We start from the raw sequence: 20,952 nt of genomic DNA, 5'->3' as shown, positions 1-20,952 counted from the left end.
TTTACAATAACTTTAAGAAACCCAGGAAAAATATATAGTACAATATAAAATTAAAAGTTATTAATATCTGCCTATGTTTCACAATTCTATGCCTTTTTTTTTAAAATTAATTTATTTATGGCTGTGTTGGGTCTTCGTTTCTGTGCGAGGCTTTCTCTAGTTGTGGCAAGCGGGGGCCACTCTTCATCACGGTGCACGTGCCTCTCACTATCGTGGCCTCTCTTGTTGTGGAGCACAGGCTCCAGACGTGCAGGCTCAGTAGTTGTGGCTCACGGGCTTTGTTGCTCCGTGGCATGTGGGATCCTCCGAGACCAGGGCTCGAACCCGTGTCCCCTGCATTAGCAGGCAGATTCTCAACCACTGCGCCACCAGGGAAGCCCCTCTATGCCTTTTAATATATTGTTTTGATCTATCTTTTCCTCTACTGTAAGCTCACTGCGGGTAGGGGCTGCCTTGCTGTACACACACTGCCTAGCATAATGCCTTACTGATAATATCAGCATCACCATAATAGCTACCATTTATGAAACACATTTTTAATAGCACACATTTGTAAAATAAAACCAGGCTTTTCGTGCCAGGGCTTTTCAAAATTATCTCATCCTTACAGTACCATCACTATTATTTTTTTCAATTTTATTGAGCTGTAATTGACATATAACTGTGTAAATTTAAGGTGGCTTCATGACAATCAGGACGTGAGCTCTGTCAATCTTATTGCTTCCCCATCCTCAACTTCCATTACATAATCTAAGAAGTCTGCTGAGTCTCAGGCCATAATGACTGCAGTCCAGTCATCAGGGAGGAGAAAGGATGACAAGGATGACAGAGGCTTGTCTACTCCTACAGTGGTGATTTCTGGACACTTTCAGATACACCTATTTGCATTCTATTGATCATTGCTTTGACACATAGCCAAGGCTAGTGTCAAAAGAGTCTGGAAAATGTATTCTTCATTCCAGGTAGGCCATGTGCCCAGCTAAAAATTAGGTGTTATATTAGTAAGGAAGTCAGGGAACCCAGAAAATAGTGAACAAATGAAAGTTTATACCACAGACAGAGAAGAAAGATACTAAATGCTACCTCCATAGAGGTGTGTAGCCTTTGTTTTGTTGATGTTTCTTTTCTTTGCTATTTTCCTTTTCTTGTTCTTGCTCTTCCTCTTTTCCTTCCCCTCCTCCTCTTCCAGGCTCTTCTTGCTTTTCTTTTTAATGGGAACAATATGGACATATTTAAAGGCTCATGAGAAGCATCTAGCAAGTAGACAGACATCTAAAACTCTACAAGAGGTTTAGCCCCTGTACTTGATGTAGACTGGCATCACCTTGTGTCCTTAAATTCTAGTTTATATTTGAAATGAATCCTGAGTATGAAGTCTGTTCTTGTGCTACTTCACTGGCAAGTATTCTTTCCCAAGGTGCTCATAGATGAGAACTTTATTTTGCTTATTATTCCATGCCCAGTTTGATTTGCTCCAATTTTAATAAAGAGAAAACTCTCAAAATTTTATTGCTAGTTTTAATGTGCTTCACCAGTGTACAATGTTTTCTTCTAGTCACTATTTAGGAAAGATACCTGTCAAGGCAGTCAGACTACTACTGAGTGCTATCCTGTTCTGGCTCTGAAAATGTCTCAGAAAGTATTATGTAATATTATAAATAATTAATAATTGCTATAGGAGGGAAGATCCCTCGCCATTTCCATTTTCATAAAATGATGCCAAAGTTTGGGTCTTTGATTTAAGCATGGAAACTATACACATAAACTGAAAGTACTGCATGCCTAGGTTGGCACCTAATAGCTGCTTTAGAGCTGGTATAAACTAGCAGAATCTGCTTTACTAATGTCATAATCCAGAATTTCTGCACCAAGCCTAGAGGTTCAGATACGGAACCCAGAAACCCAAACAGCCTAAAGTTCCACCCTCTGGAGGCCAAGGATGCTACTGGCTAATTTGCAAAGAACTTGAAGGTTCACCTTCATAACCTCTCCACCTAAAATACTCTAGGGACAGTGTTGACACCTCCATTCAGGTAGGGAGAACATTCGCCAAAATGTTAGAAAAGTGGGCTAAGTTTGGGAACAGATGTTCTGGTGCTTTTGGGACTTGAGAAGTTAGGCACTAATAGCTGCATGCCAGGCAAAAATGCTTTGCTTGGTATAAAATAACAGAAAGTTAGGAGTGGGTTGTGCTGGATCACTTGCTCAGCATGAAGAAATGTGCTAGGTTAGTGGAACAGACTCATTAGATGACCCTGGATTCCTCTTATCGTTCAAGCTGTTTAAGATATGCCAATATTACATCCTGGGGAGGGGCATGGGTTTTTTGAAATACAACTCCCAATTTAATAGCTAAATAAGGAAGGTGAGTAATATGTAAAGATTACTGTTAATAAAATAAAGATGTAGCACTCACAGTGGCAATGAAACTGGATAGAAGCACAATAGAGGACAGAGTCACTCAGCCTTCAATAACTCTCTAGTCTTAGAATTTGGGAGAATTGCTATTATTGCTTCATATCCACAAAAATCAAGTCAGAGTATGTTGAAATGAGGAAGAAGCGGTCCCTGGACCTCCCAACCCTGAGTCTGTTCCTCCTGGTGATAGGCTTTCTGATTGCATAACCTCATAATCCTAAACCTTGGCTAATGACCTGGGAAACCATAAGTATGCCTTCTTGAAAGTCATTTCCATTGGGTGAAAGCTGACTACTAAAACTTGAAGAGATCTTCACCAGTGTCAGAATGAACATCTGCAACTTTAAGTCCTGGGCAACACAAGATAAAACATATACACTGACTCCTACAAACTCAAGGGTCACATTGGAATTTTATTATTTGGTGACTCTACAGTGGCTAGGAGAGTGGAGAGGGTTAGAACAGATGGAGTTGTAATTAATATCACCCGTTCATATGTGCTTTTTTGGAAAATTTACTGTCACAAGCGTACCGGAGTAACAATTATTGAGATGAGATTAGTGAGAAGTTGTTTGGAAATTGGGGATTGTCACCATGTCGCTGACCAGAAGTGGATTCTGATAGACTACTGTCTGGCTTAATACACTAAAACTCAGGTTGGCTTGATGATGCATTAAGAAAAATTGAATGTTGCAATATATGTTCATGATGCCACAATTTACATATATGGCAATGGAGGGGACTTCTGAGTATTGATGGGTTTTGCTGTAAGGAAACTTATTAAAAGCAGAAGCCACAAGTATTCACTTACCTAATCACATGGCTTCCTTATTCCGCTCAGGCTGCCTTGATCATCAACCTACAGGCACATCTCCAAGAACAAATGAAGTCACATGATCACCCTCAGAGTACAGCAACTCCTCATTTTTTATTCTTAATCTGCAGTATAACACTTACCCTGCTGCTTTGCATGTTTGACAGTAAAACCTAAGAAACAGTAACACTAGCTGAATTTCAGCCTAATAGTATTTGAGGATAACACAGGCCAATGCAGAAGCAATGACTTATGGATGTTCTTCATGACCAAATCAGGAAAATAACATATGTTATCAAAAATTATAGATGCTCCATAGAGCAAGAGTAACAAGATTTTTATTTCTTGACATTTTTGTATGATAATATTCTTTGTAATATATGAAAGGGTCTAACAAAATTGGATGACTTCTTCAATGGTGTCAGTTTGCCTGGAGTAGATGAAAATCAAAAAGTGGTTGTCCTAAAATAAATTGCACCCCATCTCATGCTGCAGATAAATGTCATAAAAGAAACCTCAGCAATCAGTGATTCCAGAGCAGATGATATCTGAGATGATGTTGCTTGAGCCTGAGCTTTCTTCTACTCCAAGCCGGGTTCTACTCCAAGCTTAAAAATTTTAATGATACCTGGCCTCACCAATGTTCCATGATAATGATTTTCTTAGTTTTCTTCACCAGGTGATAAGCAAATGTGTAGGATTTTTCATGACAAGTCTTTGATGGGAAATCCACATTTTCAAGTCAAAACTTTTTCTTAAGTAAAATCTCCACACTTATTTTGGAAATGGGCAAAGGTGCCTTTTAGCTTTGATAGCTTCTGGTTTAAATTGGCAAGAATTTGCCACAGGAAAAAAATCCTGGAGTCTTTATATCCTATCACATTTAGTAGTGAATGGAAAACCAGTTGGCATAAAAATTTTATCATATTTTCCTGCACATTTTCATTGTATGCTAAATTCAATGTAAAAAGAGGATATACAAAATCATGATGGTAGGATTTAGCATTCTTTACTGCTTCATAGGCTTTTTATTTTATTTTTATTTAAAAAAATATTTTGTGGAGGTATAATTGACCTACCCACTGAACGTATATAAAGTGTAAAATCTGATACAATTCATATATACATGAAACCATCACCAAAATTAAGAAAATGACTTTGCTGTACCATGTATTGTTGTTATTGTAGTCTCAACTTGCATCTTTTCCCATGAGAAATCTAAAGTCATGCTTACATCTGTTCTTTTTACATTACATAGCATGTCCTTTTGTTTTTCAGGGTTTTTTTGGTTGGCTTTAAGGTTTTCTCTTTCTCCACAGATTTTAAGCAGCTTGTGATGTGCCTTGGAATAGTTCTTTTCATATTTCTTATCTTGGAGCTTGTTAAGTTTCCTGGATCTATGGGTTTCCATTTTTTCAACAAATTGAAAAATTGTGACCATTGTTTCTTCAAATATTTGTCTACTGCCCCCTCCCCCTTCTCTTCTTCAGGGACTCCATTACATGTATATTAACAACTTAAGCTTTAACATTTTAATGTATACCTTTCTATAGTACATTATTCTGTGAGAAATCGTATGAATACTACCTGTCTGTTCAATTAGTCTTATGCCATCCTACATGCATTCAAAGTAAATTTTGATTTAATATGTTTGCAAAATCAATATCTAAAAGTACAGGCTAGAAACAAAATAAAACAAATATTTATTTTATTTTTCATTAAATCCAATACATTATTCTTACAAAATTATTTTAATCACGTGATTGAAAATCCATGAAATTATAGCATTGGAATATTACACCCTAAATGTGAACCCTGGGATTATAGCCATTTTTGTGCTTTTCCATACTGTTCAAAAATACTAAACTGACAATATTTTTGTGTTCATAAAATGTTATTTAAAAAGTGGTGTTTTTATACTTGAAAATATTACCAACTAATGATATAGAAGTGGCCAATATTAGAAGATATAAAAATGTGCATCATTTTGACCTTTTAACCTCTGAAATTGAGGGGGGTATGTGAACATTGTGACATAGTCATGTGAAAATATTTGACATCTTTTGGCAAGATAAAAAAAGTAAGAGCATCAAAACATTTTAGATATGTAGATCATATAGGGATACATTAGGATATAAGAGGTTTTAAATTATGTATTGTTTCCATTGGACCCCTATAACCTGAATATTTAGTACTTTATATTAGAAAAAGTAGTAAACTAAACTGGATGACCTAAGCTCCATTTCCAAACCCCTTCTAACTATTTCAGTCCCTCTGAAGCTAAAATACCAATTTTCCATCCTTCCTTGAAACTGGGAGTTGCCATAAGACACAATGAAACCTCAAGGCTGGTCAGCCAGTGCCACCTCTTCTCCTCATTCCTTCTTTCTGTCTGAAAGAGGCTCTCAATTCATGATAGTGAAGTGGCTATTACTAAGCATTGTGAAAAAGAAAGATAGAAGGAGCTTCTTTCTGCAGGTGTTGTTAAGCTGCTATAGGAGCCATTCCTGGTACTTCTTGGTACATCAGTTAAATAGACTCTTGTGAAACTTAGTACAGGTTTTCTTTTACTTGAGGCCAAGTACATTCCTAGCTGATAGAAGTAGTATTGATAATACCTGCTTTTGCATTAGCTTTTAGTATGGGTTGGATTTCATAAAGGCCTTTACATCTGCTTGAGGATAACAACATGCGCTTGGTGACTTAACTTTGGTTTGGCCTACTGTATGGGGCCATGAACGCACCCTTTATTTTCTCTCTCTTCAGTAGCACACAGAGAAAGCTTATAATGAAGCAGGCATATGCTACACAAAAGTCACTTTTGTCTTCACTCTACACTAAAAAAGCTTCACTAGACACTAGGGAGCATTACTGCTTGTTGAAATAAGCTCCAGTTTTTCATATGCACTATGCGTCCTGTACATGTGATAACTGATAGATGTGTGACTATTAAGTGATGAAACTGGAGATGATTTCTAGCTCTGGGGAGTCAGTGTCCCCAGATTCCTATGATCTAAGTTCTTAGATGGCAAGACTTAAGCCTCCCTCACGTTCACAGTCCCAGCTGCTTCTGGCTTGTGATGGACGACCGAGTAGTTGATAAGCAGTCTCTGCCATCAGTGTGCCTTGTCACCTAAATCTGATTGTTTCGTCTGCATTTTGTAGAGCCCTGTGTTTAATTCCTGAAAATGTCTTGGGGGCTGGGCTGCCTCCTCAGACCTGTAGAGCTAAGGAGACCTAAGACTTTCTTCAGCGTTGCTACTCTTTTAAAAATCTAATTCGTGTGCTAAATTTCTTTGTTAATATTTTACAGAAAAAAAGTATTTCATAATCCAAATTTTTTTTTAAAAAGTTAAAAATTGAAAACATTAAGCACATAGGATAATGTGCCTAGAAAGACACATTAACTTAACTTGCTTTCCTTTCTAGCATCAACTCATCATGCTATTTGCATTGTACTTGCATGCTTTAACATCAAACTTGTCATTTTCTGAATTTCATGGCTTAGGGACCTAAATCCTTCCAATTTTATGTTAAGGCAATAGTCTATACCCTGTCTCTCCCTTAGTCCATTCTCTGTAATGCTTGAAGTCAATGCATGTTAGACATTCATTTTATTCACTATATATATATATATATATATATTTCTCCCCTCATATTTTACATGGTGTCTCCCCACAAAACTTAGAATTCATTATTTACTTATTCTGTTTATTCTTATACCTTTGCTGAGCCTAAATTAGTCTAAATACTGGGGATACGAGTGGCTGTTTTTAGTGAGTTCACCATCCAATGAGGAAAAAAGACAGAAAATCTATTAGATCAGAAATTCTGAGTGGTAGGATCCAGCAATTTACATACATATTTTAAAAGCTTTCCAAGTGATGCTGATACACACAAGGTTTAAAAATCATAGGTAGCCTATATTTACAGCCAGTCAAAATCTGCAAGTAATTTTACAGGGTGCTTCTTATAGACAGGTAGAATTCCTGCCATATTTTATTGTTTTGTTTTTCACTCCATCCCTACCACCATCTTTTAGAATGTGAAAGAGTCTTAGACAGCCTTTCTACTCAGAGTTCACATTTTAAGATGAGAAAGTTGATGAACAGAGAGGTATAGTGGTATAACCAAGATGGTCACTCCAGTATTATTACACAGTTCCTCTAACTCCAAATGTAATCCTCTTGTCTCTCCATGCTGGACAACCTATTATCACTACCTTGTATGAAAGAAAAAGAATCTCCTTTGGTAAAATGTTTTCCATTACACACATACACCTTAATAGAAATCATAAATGCCTTCAATCCTAGTAATTTTCTTTCACACTTAGCCCCTTATTTCCCATTTCCTTTCATGGGCAATGTCTGAAGATGCAGTTATCATACTGTCATAATATTTTCAATATCACATTCTGGCATCATTAATTTTCCCTATCACACCAGCTACTCAAGGATATATTTCAAAATACTATTTTCAGTTGGGACTGTCCTCTAGGACAGTTGTCAGAATACTTTTCTGGGTTAGGGGTCAAGAGTAAACTAATAAGGTGCCATTAAGAACAGTCTAGTGATGGATATGTTTATGGCATTGATTGTGGTGATGGTTTCATGGGTGTATACTTATCCCCAAGTTCGTCAAGTTGTATACAATAATATATACAGACTTTTGTATTCAGTCATACCTCAATAATACTTTGGTTTCTCTTCAGATCAAATAGATCTTTCACCTTTTACTAAAAAAATAAAATCATACCTCAATAGAGTGTTCTTTATTTAAAAATGAATAAAGTACATGACAAGCTCATAGAAGTTATGCCTTATGAGCTAGTGACTTTTAACTTTTGTGCCAAGGCATAAATATCATAAAGTATTATTAATAATCACACTATTAAATATAAAACTTGTGAGAAAATATAAAAATTAAAGCTTTAAAAAATTATTCCTATAAATCTTCTAATTGTCCCAGTTGTTGTAACAGTAGCAACAATCGCAATCTGTGGAGTACTTTTTGATTTACATAGTACATTTATTTAGTCCCTCATTTGATTGTCACAGTACCTTTACAAGGGAGCAAATATGTTCTGAGGAAAAAGTGACTCGTGCAAAGGCACATTGCTAATAAGTTCTCAAGCAGCGATTCAATCCCAGATTTTTGGTTGGCACACTTAAGGATCTGATGTACATTATAGGACTCCTGAGGCAATTAGAGTGCATTTTCATAGTGAATGTAATAGTGGTTGGTGTTCTTTAGAGACAAATGCATGACAATGCAAGTGGGTAAAACTTTGTTTCATAAAATATGGAATTCATTTTAAACTACTAAAGTTACATAAAACTACTAAATGATCACGCAAACTAATCATTGTGTGTTGACAGATTTGTTATTATTACCACAGGAGCGGTGCTGGCATCATATTTGTAATAATTTCAAATGCATTAATTTTGTGTTCATGTTAAATTATTACTAAAGATATATGGATATTGAATCATATTTCATTGATTTCCAGACTTTCCTGCAGATAAGGGTATAATTGCATTAATTCTTTATGGTTTTCTTTTGCAGATGATACACCAATTCACTTAGAAACATCTATGCATTTCTAATATCTAGGCATACCATAACAACACTATTTTATAGCAGCTACAGTTCCACTTAAATCCAAGATAGCATTCCCAATCTAAAATAGCACAGGAAAAAGTAAAAAGAGATGGACCTGGCTTGGAGGAACTCTGTCTGCCTGCCTGCCTATCTATCTATCTATCTATCTATCTATCTATCTATCTATCTATCTATCTATCATAAAGCATCTGCATACCTAGCTACCTACCTGTTTGTGATATGGACCTTTTCAAAATGGAATCTTACATGCAACCCCAAATTGTCTCACTGGCTCGGTTTCCCTTTCTCTTTCAAAAGATTCATTAGTATCCCTTATCCTTCTCTAGGCTATCTATTCTTCCCAGTCCAACTCTTCAGGGTAATATTATTTTACAAAATATAATTTGAAAGAAAAAAAAGCTGGACCAGATGATCTCTGTTTTCCTTATACTCTAATGCTCCATTATTGAGTAAAATGAGGGGACCCTCAAATGACTGTAAATTTAAGATCTTTCTCTCTCTCCATCCCTCCCTCTGAAATCACTCTGGAGGTTTTCCTAGTAGATGCTTTAAGGTAAATTCTAACTGTATTTGTTTGTAAATGGGTAACCAATGCAATTCTTTTAATAATTTTATTATATAAATTTGCGGGTTCTTGCATCAATGCCATCCTGTTAAATACATTCAAATATCTTATTTAAGTAAATTATACATTGATTTCTACTTTTTTTTCTAAAATATCTTCACTCTTCTTTCACATACACACAATCACATAAAATTCAACACAATTTATAATCTTCCATATAAATTTTAACATGAGTTTGTAATTTTCTATTATGTATCTATTGCACTTTTGATTGTGATTTCATTATGTTTATAAATTTAATGGAGGAAAATTGATATTTTCACTAAATAGGATTATAGCATATTTTAGCATTAACTGTATCTTCCTTTATGTTCTTCACTAATGTTTCATGATTTCATTCATATGGTAGTGTATATTTCTTGTTTAATGTTTTCCTAATTATATTTTAATATACGGTATTCCTTTTTTTTTGTAACGGGATGCTTTCTTTCATTATATTTTAATAATTGATAAATGCTGGTATACAGACAAGCTGCTTTTTAAGATGTTAAACTTAAAACTGTAAACTATTACTGGTTTTAAATACACTTCTGATTACTTTCTTGGTAAACAAACAAGAAAGTGATGGGCTTATCTTTCCTTTCAAATACTTATACCTGCTGGAATATAAAATGGTACTCTGGGCAAAAGAGTTCACAGATTCTCATTAAAGTTAAAACTACACCTAACATTTGACCTAGTAATGTCATTTCTAAGTGTTAATACAAGAGAAATAAAAACATATATCCACAAAAAGAATTGTACCTGAATTTTCATAGCAGCTTTATTCACAGTAGCTAAAAATTAGAATCAACACAAGTTTTCATCAAGAGGAAAACTGATAAATGAATGTGGTTATTTCTACAATGGAATTAGCACAACAATACAAAGGAAGGAAATACAACATTAATTGATTTCACAGAGAAGTCAAGTTAAAAGATGCCTTCTGTTCTAAGGATAGCTTTGTATGATGAATATTTAGATTATTTATTTTCATTCTTACCTGATTTTATTAAATGTATTTAAGGGTATGAGTTCACCACTAACTTCTGTAGCTGCATCTGCATCCCAGAGATTTTGACATGTACTTTTGTTTATATTCAGGTCTACATATTTTGTTAATTCCAGTTATTTCTTCTTTAACCCTTCATTTTAAAACAGACGAGGAGAAGTGGAAGGCATGTAGCAGTCAGAGGACCATATGAGTTCTGACATTCTCCTGCGCAGATGTTGTCAGGTCGTCCTACTCCAGGATAGGTCTTGACTAGGCCCAGCTTTGTCCCCGCAGAGTGGTACCCAAGTCCATCACTCCTGCCAGCTCTTGACTCCACCTTAGGGATGTACTTCCTTTTCAATTACCCTCCTTGGCCACATCTGCAGAGTTAGAATTTGAGAGTGTGCCCTTCTTGGTAGCCAAGGAGATTTTCCAACCTGGTCCTTTCCTTTACATAGTTGGAGACCAGATATATTTTTGCATCTCAAATATTTTAATATTTTAGACCTAGTTGGCATTGTTGTTGCTAGTACACATCTTTTTTCAAAGACGGATCAATTCCTTTGGCAAAAGCCACAGTCACAATCTTTTTTGAGATAGAACTCTCTCTATATTTAATTTCAGGTAATTTGGGTGCAAGTGTCATTGTAACAAGGCATTTAATCTTTTTTAGAGCCATTTAGGTCTAGAAGAAAGGTCTACTAGATACCATCTAAATATTTTCAAGTGTTAACAAATGACAAAATGGGATTGAAGCCACACTCTTTGGTCTTTACCTGGAGCCCATTTCTTAATGGTTGCATGCTGTGTTTGATCTTTTCCCTGCAGCTGCATTTAAATGGCTCACCTTTGATTTGGTGAAAAACTCCAACTCTGAAATGTATCTTTAATTTCCTTGTAAATTATCTTGTAAACCAGCCAGTCTTGTTCTAAGCTCATCATTGTCTTGCATCCCTGTATCAACTGCAACAGCATGAGCCAGCTCGCACTTCACACTCAGCATTCTCTTTCAAAATCTTATCATCCAGTTTCACCAATTTATTAGGTAAATTTCCTGTTCTCAGGATATTTTAGGCAACACTTTTACCAAGTGTTTCACCACTATACGAGTCAATGTTTTCCAGCCTTGTGTGTTTCCTCATATGTGGCTCAACTGTGCAAACATTTCAAGCCTCTGTTCACATCCTGTGTGCTAACACCCTGCTAGCCAAAGTAAGTCACATGGCCAAGCCCTGAGTCAATATGATGGGAAGTATAGTCTTCCCATGTAGATGGTGGTCATGGAAACTGAATGTTTTCTGAACAACAATCTTTTATCTACCATACTACTACTCACCTAGTATCATGACACATTTTTAAAGTAGCCTGTCTTCGGAAAAGATAATTAGAGAGAATGTTTGAAACTCATCCTTTGGATTTTCAAATAGGCATTTATCAACATTGGCAGGGATTTTGCCATTTTATTTGTGCCACATAAATATTTTAAATTATGCTGTGATCATGCACTCTTCTTTGAAAGGACATTCACATACATAGGGAGTGCTTGAAGTCTCTTACTATCCCTATTACCCTATCACAGAAAATTTGTAACCACTTCCCACTATGCACAGTGAACACAGACTATAAAGAAAAAGTTTCTGTCTGCAAAAGTTTATTACTTCTCAACCCCCTTGATATTTTCTAGCATCTTCCACAGAAAAAGAAGAATTACATTCTGTTAACAGAGGCATTGCACATATGAACATAATCCTAATGGTTTAACCATTTTATAGCAAAGGAAATTCTGAGAAACATACTTTACAGGAATACTTTTCCCTTCATAAAGCATTTAGTTTGACAATTGAAAAAAACTGTCTAAAGATGACTTAAATATTTTTATTTTCTGTTTTGTTTGCTTTTCATGAATCACAATTGTAGGAAGTCAGGGGATTTATGGGCTGGTCCAGAAAAAAAGATATGACCATGATAGGCAGTAGCACACGCAGCTTTGTCTGGCAGTGCCATGATAGGTTTGCATGTGGGAGAAGTCCCTCACAGAATAAGTCTGTCCAGAGGCTTTGGCTCAGGGGTCTCCTACTCAGAAGGGGAGGGAGATAAGACAACTCTAAGGGGAGAAGGGAAACTGAGACGGGGCTTAGACCTGTAGGTAAAGTTGCTTAGCCTCCTAAGGGGAGTCTTTGGTCAGAGAACTGAAAATCAGGGACCTTATAACTTCAAGGCCCCATTTTATCAATAGATAACAGCTGTTGGGTGAGGTTTCACAGGGTATTCAAAGCAGGAAGGCTAGACATGGCCAAACATTTGCTTGTTTGGTCTATTTTAAAAATAATTACATGTGCAAAAATTTGAGTCTAGCGCTGGCAGGCTTTTGAGCTGGAAGGTCTCAGTCTGCAGGGAAGAAATAATGTAGGGGCCAATACACAGAGGCCATTTTTGGCTCATTTATGTAACAATGATGCAATAGAAAAAAGAGTAGGTTAGGGTACATGGAAACTTGGCGGCAACTTGGGCTCCGATACAAAGTTTAAATGGACTTTGGCTAAGTATATCATTTAATATCATTTAATATCTCTGAACCTGATTTTCCTCTTCTCTAAAATAAAGAAATTAGATTAGATGAGGGGTTCACAAATAACTTGCAGGCCAAATCTGGCCCACCACCTGGTTTTGTAAATATGTTACTGGGACACAGCCGCATTTGTGTGTTCATGTATTACCCATGCCTGCTTTCCTTCTGCAAGGGCATAACTGAGTAGTTGTGAAAGTGACCACATGGCCCACGAGCCTAAAATATTTACTACTTGGCCTTTTACATAAAGGTTTGCTGACCCCTGGACTAGCCTATAACATGGGATTCCTTCAGCTTAAACATTTTTTGACTTAAAAAATATTAGAAGTCCAGCTCTTATCATCTTAGAGTTCCTGCTTCTTATTTTTACTTAACTTTTGCACCATCACTCACTACTTCAACTGAAGAGACTATTTGTAAGTTTCATACCAAATGTCACAAACACCATCTCTCCTACAGCTAAAATGATGTTGCCAGTCTCTCTGAATAAATCAGTAGCTATTTCATTTTCAAGTCTAACCTGAAATGAAAATGGAAAGAGAAGGCAAAAAGAGTGGAGGGAAATGAAAAATATAATATCTAATTGAAATAACAGGAGTATTTTATGTTAAAAGAAATGTAATTACCTAGTTGGATTTCAGCCAGTGGCATGCCTTCCCTCTGTCTCGGTTGAATGACCCAGGTCATTCCATCTCATCAGGGGTTCAAGTCTACATTTTCACATCTCATCTGGCAAAGGCCAAAAATTAGTCAGAAGCAACCCATTCATTTTTATTTGACAAATACCGCTATTAATTATTAAGTCAGTATTTCAACCAGCCATCACTCATTATTACAAGAAGCTCAAATTGTCAGAAGTCAAACTGAAACCTCTCAGAAATCATTTTGTCTTCTTCCCTAATAAAAGTCAAGATTATTTTGCTATATGATGAATAAAATTTTATACAGATCTTCATTATATTGCCAACTCAAGAATAGTAAAACACATTATATAACTGTACATCCTATATATTTTTTAAATAATTTAAAGCATAATGAGAACACTCACCTAAAAAGGATATGTGTTCTTCTCAGAATGTTTTTGTCACGTATATTTAAAATAATTCCTTCATGAAGACTCTTGAGTGTGACTGAAGTCACAATTTATTTAAATTTATTTCTACTATGCATACTATGGTAAAGGACCAGTGGATGTAGTAAAAAGATAACGACCATGGAGTTTCATTGATTTTTAAATAGAAATTGAAAGATGGAAATTGAAATATTTTAAATGTACTTTCTATTTACATGCAAAATGCAGTACGTTATCTGACCAGGTTTTCTAATTTTAATACGTATTCTGTTTGCTGTCTAAGCAAATTCATAATGAACCACATCTAGATCTAACTAATATATGCTGAATCATTACCATCTTTCAAGCACTGCTACTGGTACTTTTACAATTATTTCCTTATTTAATATGGACTATAGCCCTGTGAATGAGGTTCTTTTTGTTGTTGTTTGACTTTGTCTTGTTTGTTTCCATCATATAGTTGAGGATAATGAAGCTCAGGAAGGGAACGTGTATGCTAAAAACAGAACAAAAACATCAGAGCCAGGTTTCAAACCCAACGCTTTGGATGTCTAAATGGAATAAGGACAAACATATTTTCTCTCCCACCAACCTAAGCTCATGCTGATTCTGCCCTGGTTTGCTGACAACTACATTCATAAGATGGATGAAATCCTGTTTAAAAATGACAATTCAAACAAAATACTTTATAGTGCTTTTTGAGAACTTTTTAATGACAAATATCAAGCATCAACAAAAAGGAACAATTCTAGAATGGGGGCAGAGAAAGAAAAGATAAAAGCTTCTAAGTAAATATTAATAGTGGAGTCAAGTTGTTGTGATGTTTAAATCAGACATTTCTCAAATGTGCATTTCCTTTGTTCCTTTGCTGCTGCCAGAGCTATAGCACCGTATTTTTTCTCAGTCTAATTCCAACTGTATTTAGGAACAACCCCAGCAGAGTGCCCACTTGGACCCGATTTGATGAATGGCAATGCTGCGTAAGTGACAGAGAGGGAGAAGCATGTGGTACAGATACACCCAGGGATTAGGAGGAGATGATGGGCCTTTGTGGCCGCCACCAGGTCAGGTGGATCATGCTTCCTTAGGCACAGTAGATCAGCTGCCCTCACGCTGCAGGTTTGTTGATGCTGTGGATGTCATCCCGGCCTGTCTCCAAAGCAGCATGATTTTGACAAGGTTTTTAGTGCTTGCTGCTGAATAGAGCACATTCAACACCTCGTCAGCTTGCAGCAGCGGTTAAAAGAACACTTAGCCCAGCTTCCTTTATGTAAAGCTGTTGGCAGGTAGTACACAGCTACATGGCACACCTGTATATGTGCTGAAAATGGCTCGTGTTTTCAGGCACACCTCAAATTCCAGAAATTATAAATTCCATGCACTATAAAGCAAATGCCTATCAGGTATAGAATGTCTTCGCACAGAATTCCATTAGAGAAGGGGAGTCAGGTTTTCTAATATCTAACTTAGTCTCTGCTGAGTACATTTTACTAAGAAGGGGTTGAAAAGTTTTAACAAGTTAAATAGTATGCTCAATATTTCTGTGGCCAAAAAAATTGTTTTGAAAAAATTTCTGTACCTATATCCTGCTGACACCCACTCCGTTTCCTAAAGAATTATTCTTTCTAAGATGGCATTATTTTCTTCTTTGATTAGAAATCCTCTCTCAACCGTTAACTGCTTACTATGTGATTGCTAGGTAACAAGTTTGTGATAAGTGCTTTACAAGCATTATATCTAAGTCTGTTTTGATACCCCAGCAATTATTTATATACTTGTTACTACTGAGCATCTTCTGAACATTTTCTGTATTAGGGGAATTTAGTACATTAGGGGTCCAGTCTGCTCAAGCCAGAAGACCGAGTTTCTTTTCCTAACTTCCTTCAGTTTGTTTTTTTAATATATATATATATAAATTTATTTATTTTATTTATTTATTTTTGGCTGTGTTGGGTCTTTGTTGCTGCACGCGGGCTTTCTCTATTTGCGGAGAGTGGGGGCTACTCTTTGTTGCGGTGCGTGGGCTTCTCATTGCAGTGGCTTCTCTTGTTGCGGAGCACGGGCTCTAGGTGCGCAGGCTTCAGTAGTTGTGGCTCGCAGGCTCTAGAGCACAGGCTCAGTAATTGTGGTGCATGGGCTTAGCTGCTCCGCGGCATGTGGGATCTTCCCGGACCAGGGCTCGAACCCATGTCCCCTGCATTGGCAGGCGGATTCTAAACCACTGCGCCACCAGGGAAGTCCTGCAACTTCCTTCAATTTGAACCAGACAGATGACCAAGCCTTTTTCAACCAAAGACACATGAGAGCCTGATTCAGGAGAGAATGATATGAGGAGAGAATGCTGGGCAGAATCTACTGGGGAAGATATATAGTTGTGATGGAGGGATATTTGTCTGTTTAGAGTTTCCACTCGAGTACCCTGAAGTGTAATACAGCTGTTGGAATCTTAACTTCATTCCTCTCATTCTAAGTCTTTGTCCTCTGCAGATTCTTAGTGAGCTTCCTGTACCTGTTAATATTTGCTTTTGTAGGTATGGGGCATAAGATAGCTGGATGAGGTGCTCTTGCAAAACTGTCAATAATAAATAACCAAACTTTCAAACATTACCTTCCAATTCTTGTTTTGGTATCTCATGTAAATCTTAGTAGAGAGGAGTATAGCAGATATATCCCGTTAGATGCCAAAATTAATCTATTCTCTTTCTCTTTAATTTTTGTAACTATTTACGACATATTGGTGTATCTATCTTACTGCCCCCAAGATTATAAGTAACTGAATGTATGATTGTGTGAAAATAAATTTGTATCTTTCATGGCTATTTATTGAGTACCTTTCATATGGTGGGTACACAATAAATGTTGAATAAACAGCTAAATGCTCTTACCCAAAACTGGTGATATAAAGCAAATTCTACGTATTAAGCTTTTGATGGCAAAGTAGCATGATGTTTGTCATGAGTAGAAAATATAACCTTAGAACATAATGGATTAAAGGTAACTTGAGGGACAGAGTAGAAAGGTTAGATGAAAAGAAGGAAGGACCATGGTAAGACAGAGGAAAAATAAAGAAAATTTTATTTATGATCTACACATTTTTCTTTAGTTCTGGACAAAGGGAAAGAAATAATTTGCATAAACAATTAAAAAATAAACATTGTCATTTCAATCAATTCTGTGAAAACATATGTAGTCGTAAAATTAAGTAATAATTGGAATGTTGTCATTATGTTTATCATACAGTGTGGGAAATGCAATACAAAGGATAAGTAATAAGTTGAGCTGTCAGCATGATAAGACATCATTAATGTCACATTTAGACTGGACTCCTATTTATTGGGGTGATGGAAAGCTAATAAAGTTGGTCTTCAGGCAATAGGCATAACTGACTCCAAATCACACAACTTCAAAGTTGGGGAAGGAGAATCTGATTTAAAAAACAAGAATGAGATGTATCGTTTTGAGCAACTAAAATCACAATGTCTTAGGCTTGTTTGGGACAGGGCTCTCATTTTGTTACCGCTTTCCATACTGAACTTTTGCAGTGAAGTCAACTTCACTTCCTGTCAATGTGTTACCAATTCAATTTTCAGAGCCTGCATGTCTCTACACACTTCTGCCTACCCTAAGAAAAAATAAGAGTTCTTCAAATATGAAAAAAGAATTGGGTCAAAAAGCTTTTCTGTTAAAACTGCATTATTCTCCCACAGCAGGTGAAAGATCAGCAAGGTATTGTGAAGTGCAAATGTCAATATACTGAAGATGCAGGATCAAATAATTTTAGAGGTCAAAGGGGCTTTATAAGCCATCTTCACCAATTTTCTACCCCCTCAGAAATCTTTTCAGCAGGATCTCTGGCAGATGGCCCTCTAGCTTCTGCTTAAATACACTGTAGTGGTGGGGACTCTATTTCCTCCTGAAGTATCCATTTATTTACCTAAAATAAGTATTGATTGTTTTGTATCCCACAGGCACACTGCTAGGAAGAGATATCCTAGATATTATATACTAGATGTTGCAGGGGCATGTCTTTAGAATGTTCTTCCCATTTTACAGTGAGCTAAAATTCATTTCACTTTAACTCCTATTAATGGACACATTTATTTAATATTAGTAAATAATTAAAGTGTCTGTTGATCTTGAGCTTCATGATCCAAACAACTAAATTTAATTAATAAGTAGAGAGATTGATTCATATTCCATTTAATTATACTTTTTTGACAGAATAGTTTTCTTTATTAAAATATCAAGGTTTACTAACTTAAAGAAAACACCACATTTAAGAGGATATCTGTTCAGATTCATACTAAAAGAAAAAGCATCTAAATACACTTTATCTTCTCATTCATCACTGTTTTTAACAATCTGCTCTAATTGCCAATCTTATTTCAAGAGGAGCATATTTCATTCTATATTTTAACCAAAATATAACACTTTCTTAACTTTGTGGGGGTTTTTTTTTGTATTTTTTAAATTCTTTATTAGAGTATAGTTGATTTACAATGTTGTATGAGTTTCAGGTGTACAGCAAAGTGAATCAGTTATACATATACATATACCCACTCTTTTTTAGATTCTTTTCCCATATAGGTCATTACAGAGTATTAAGTAGAGTTCCCTGTGCTATACAGTAGGTCCTTATTAGTTATCTATTTTATATATAGTAGTGTGTATATGTCAATCCCAATTGCCCAGTTTATCCCTACCCCCTTCCCCCCCTGGTAACCATAGGTTTATTTTCTATATCTGTGACTCTATTTCTGTTTTGTAAATAAGTTCATTTGTACCATTTTTTTAGTTTCCACATATAAGCAATATCATATGATATTTGTCTTTCTCAGTCTGACGTACTTCACTCAGTATGACAATCTCTAGGTCCATTCATGTTGCTGCAAATGGCATTATTTCGTTCTTTGAATTAAATATACATAGTGGGATTTAAAGCCCACTTGGCTTCAATCTTTTTGAAAATTCTGCCACTGTCAAAAGTTTATAAAGAAGTTGTGGTCAATCCTATATGCACAATTGGATCATGTGGAGAGATTTAATAACTACTGAGACTCTCTCACCACTACCCATTCCAATTTAATTGGATTTTGGTAGAACCTGGGCATTGATAGGTTTCTAATCTTTCCAGGGGATTCTAGTACGTAGCCAGATTTCAGAACCACTGTTTAAAGAAAAGCTTGAAATCACTTAATGAGTCCTTCTTATGTGATAATCAGATACAAGCGTTGCTTCCTTTTCCAAGTCCATTTTCTCATGCCTCTTTCCTCATATGTGTCAGTAGCATGAAAATGATAAGAAAGCAAACAACCAAATAAAAAATGGGTCAAACACTTGCACAGATACTTCACAAAGAAGGTATATGAATGACCAATAAACACCTGAGAGATGCTCAACATCATCAGTCATCAGAGACATGCAATTAAAACCACTAACACCCATTAGAATGGTTAAATTTAAAAAAAATAACATGATATTATCAAGTATGGGAGAGAATGTCGGGCAACCTGAACGCTCATACATTGCTGATAGAATTGCAAAATGGCACAGCCAATTTGGGAAATTTAAAACAGTATATTATGTCACTTATCATATGATTTAGCAATCCTGTTCTTGTGTAAGATCATATAAACAAAATGAAATGAAAACATGTACATACAACTTATACATGAATATTTATAGCAGTATTATTCATCATAATCAAAATCTGGAAACAGTCCAAGTTGTCCATCAAATGGTGAATGGATAAACAAATTATCTTTTAACCATGCTATGAAATACCAGTCAGCAATAAAAAGAACACCACCATGGATGTAACAAAAAAATGTTTGCTAAGTGAAAGAATTCAAAAACAAAAGACAGCTACCATATGATTCTCTTTATATGAACTTCTATAAAAGGCAAATAATGACAGAAAACAGATCAGTGGTTGCCTGGAGACAAGGATAAAGGATAAGGGTTCACTTCAAATGGTCATAAGGGAGCCTTTAAGGGTGGTGGAACAGTTCTGTATTTTTACTGTAATGGAAGTTATACAACCTTATACAATTAGAAAATTTATCAAACTGTACTCCTAAAAGAGTGAATTTTGTTGTGTATAAATTATAGCCAATAACTATTAAAAAATAAGTCATAGAATTAGGCATTCTCATATGCTGTAGATGGAACGGTAAATTGGTACAACATTTTTGGGGGCAACTATGACAAAGTAAACATTTTCTTTGATATGTAGTTCCACACATATATTTATTCTATAGAAATCTTCACTTGTCCATAAAGATATAAATGGAAGATTGTTCACTGAAACATTGTTTTTAACATCAAATAATACTCAACAGGGGCTTATTTAAATCAATTATAGTATATCCATACAATGGAAAATCATGCAGCTCTTATAAAATGTAACATATCTGCATGGAAATTTTCTAACATTTAAAAATCAAAAGTATTAAGGCACAGAACAATGTGGATAGCATACTAATGTGTATGTAAAAACCCTTACCTTTTACACGCATAAAATGTCTCAAAGGATACTAGGTCAAAGGGAAAATGACACCAAATTATACATAAACACACACGCATATTTATATATGATGAAACTTTAAAATATATCTTTAAATTTTTCTAATAGAAGGTAATTGTTTAAGGCAAAAAAAATACTATATGTGGCAGCATTTGTAGACTACTCAGAAGATATGTAACGAGAGCACATAGGGCAGGAGAGCGTTAAATAGAATTACACTCTTGTAAATTTCATGTATTGTTTGACTGTAGATTGTGATAAGTTAAAGATACATATTGTAATCAAATAAAATACAAAGAGGTATATCTCAAAACTCAACAGGGGAAATACAAA

General features: G+C 35.6%; 2 long non-coding RNA genes across 4 annotated transcripts in view; one reads left to right on the top strand and one right to left on the bottom strand.

Annotated features, from left to right (window-relative positions):
- LOC309644264 overlaps window positions 1–20,952 on the bottom strand; it is a 665,166-nt gene that overhangs the window by 7,545 nt on the left and 636,669 nt on the right. The window contains exons 7-8 of one of the 3 annotated variants that reach the window (XR_014254324.1): window positions 13,648–20,952; window positions 388–13,541 (exon numbers count right to left, since the gene is read on the bottom strand). The exon at window positions 13,648–20,952 is cut by the window's right edge and continues 14,661 nt beyond it. This is a non-coding gene — a long non-coding RNA (uncharacterized lncRNA). Of the gene's footprint in view, window positions 1–387 lie in introns of those variants that run through there. The other 2 variants (XR_014254323.1, XR_014254325.1) reach the window with 2 other exon arrangements.
- LOC309644279 overlaps window positions 1–20,952 on the top strand; it is a 249,827-nt gene that overhangs the window by 185,755 nt on the left and 43,120 nt on the right. The window lies entirely within an intron of this gene.

The sequence above is a fragment of the Balaenoptera physalus genome (assembly GCF_965194825.1).
Source record: "Balaenoptera physalus genome assembly, chromosome: 15".
NCBI lineage: Eukaryota > Metazoa > Chordata > Mammalia > Artiodactyla > Balaenopteridae > Balaenoptera > Balaenoptera physalus.
This window is presented reverse-complemented; position numbering and strand designations above follow the sequence as displayed.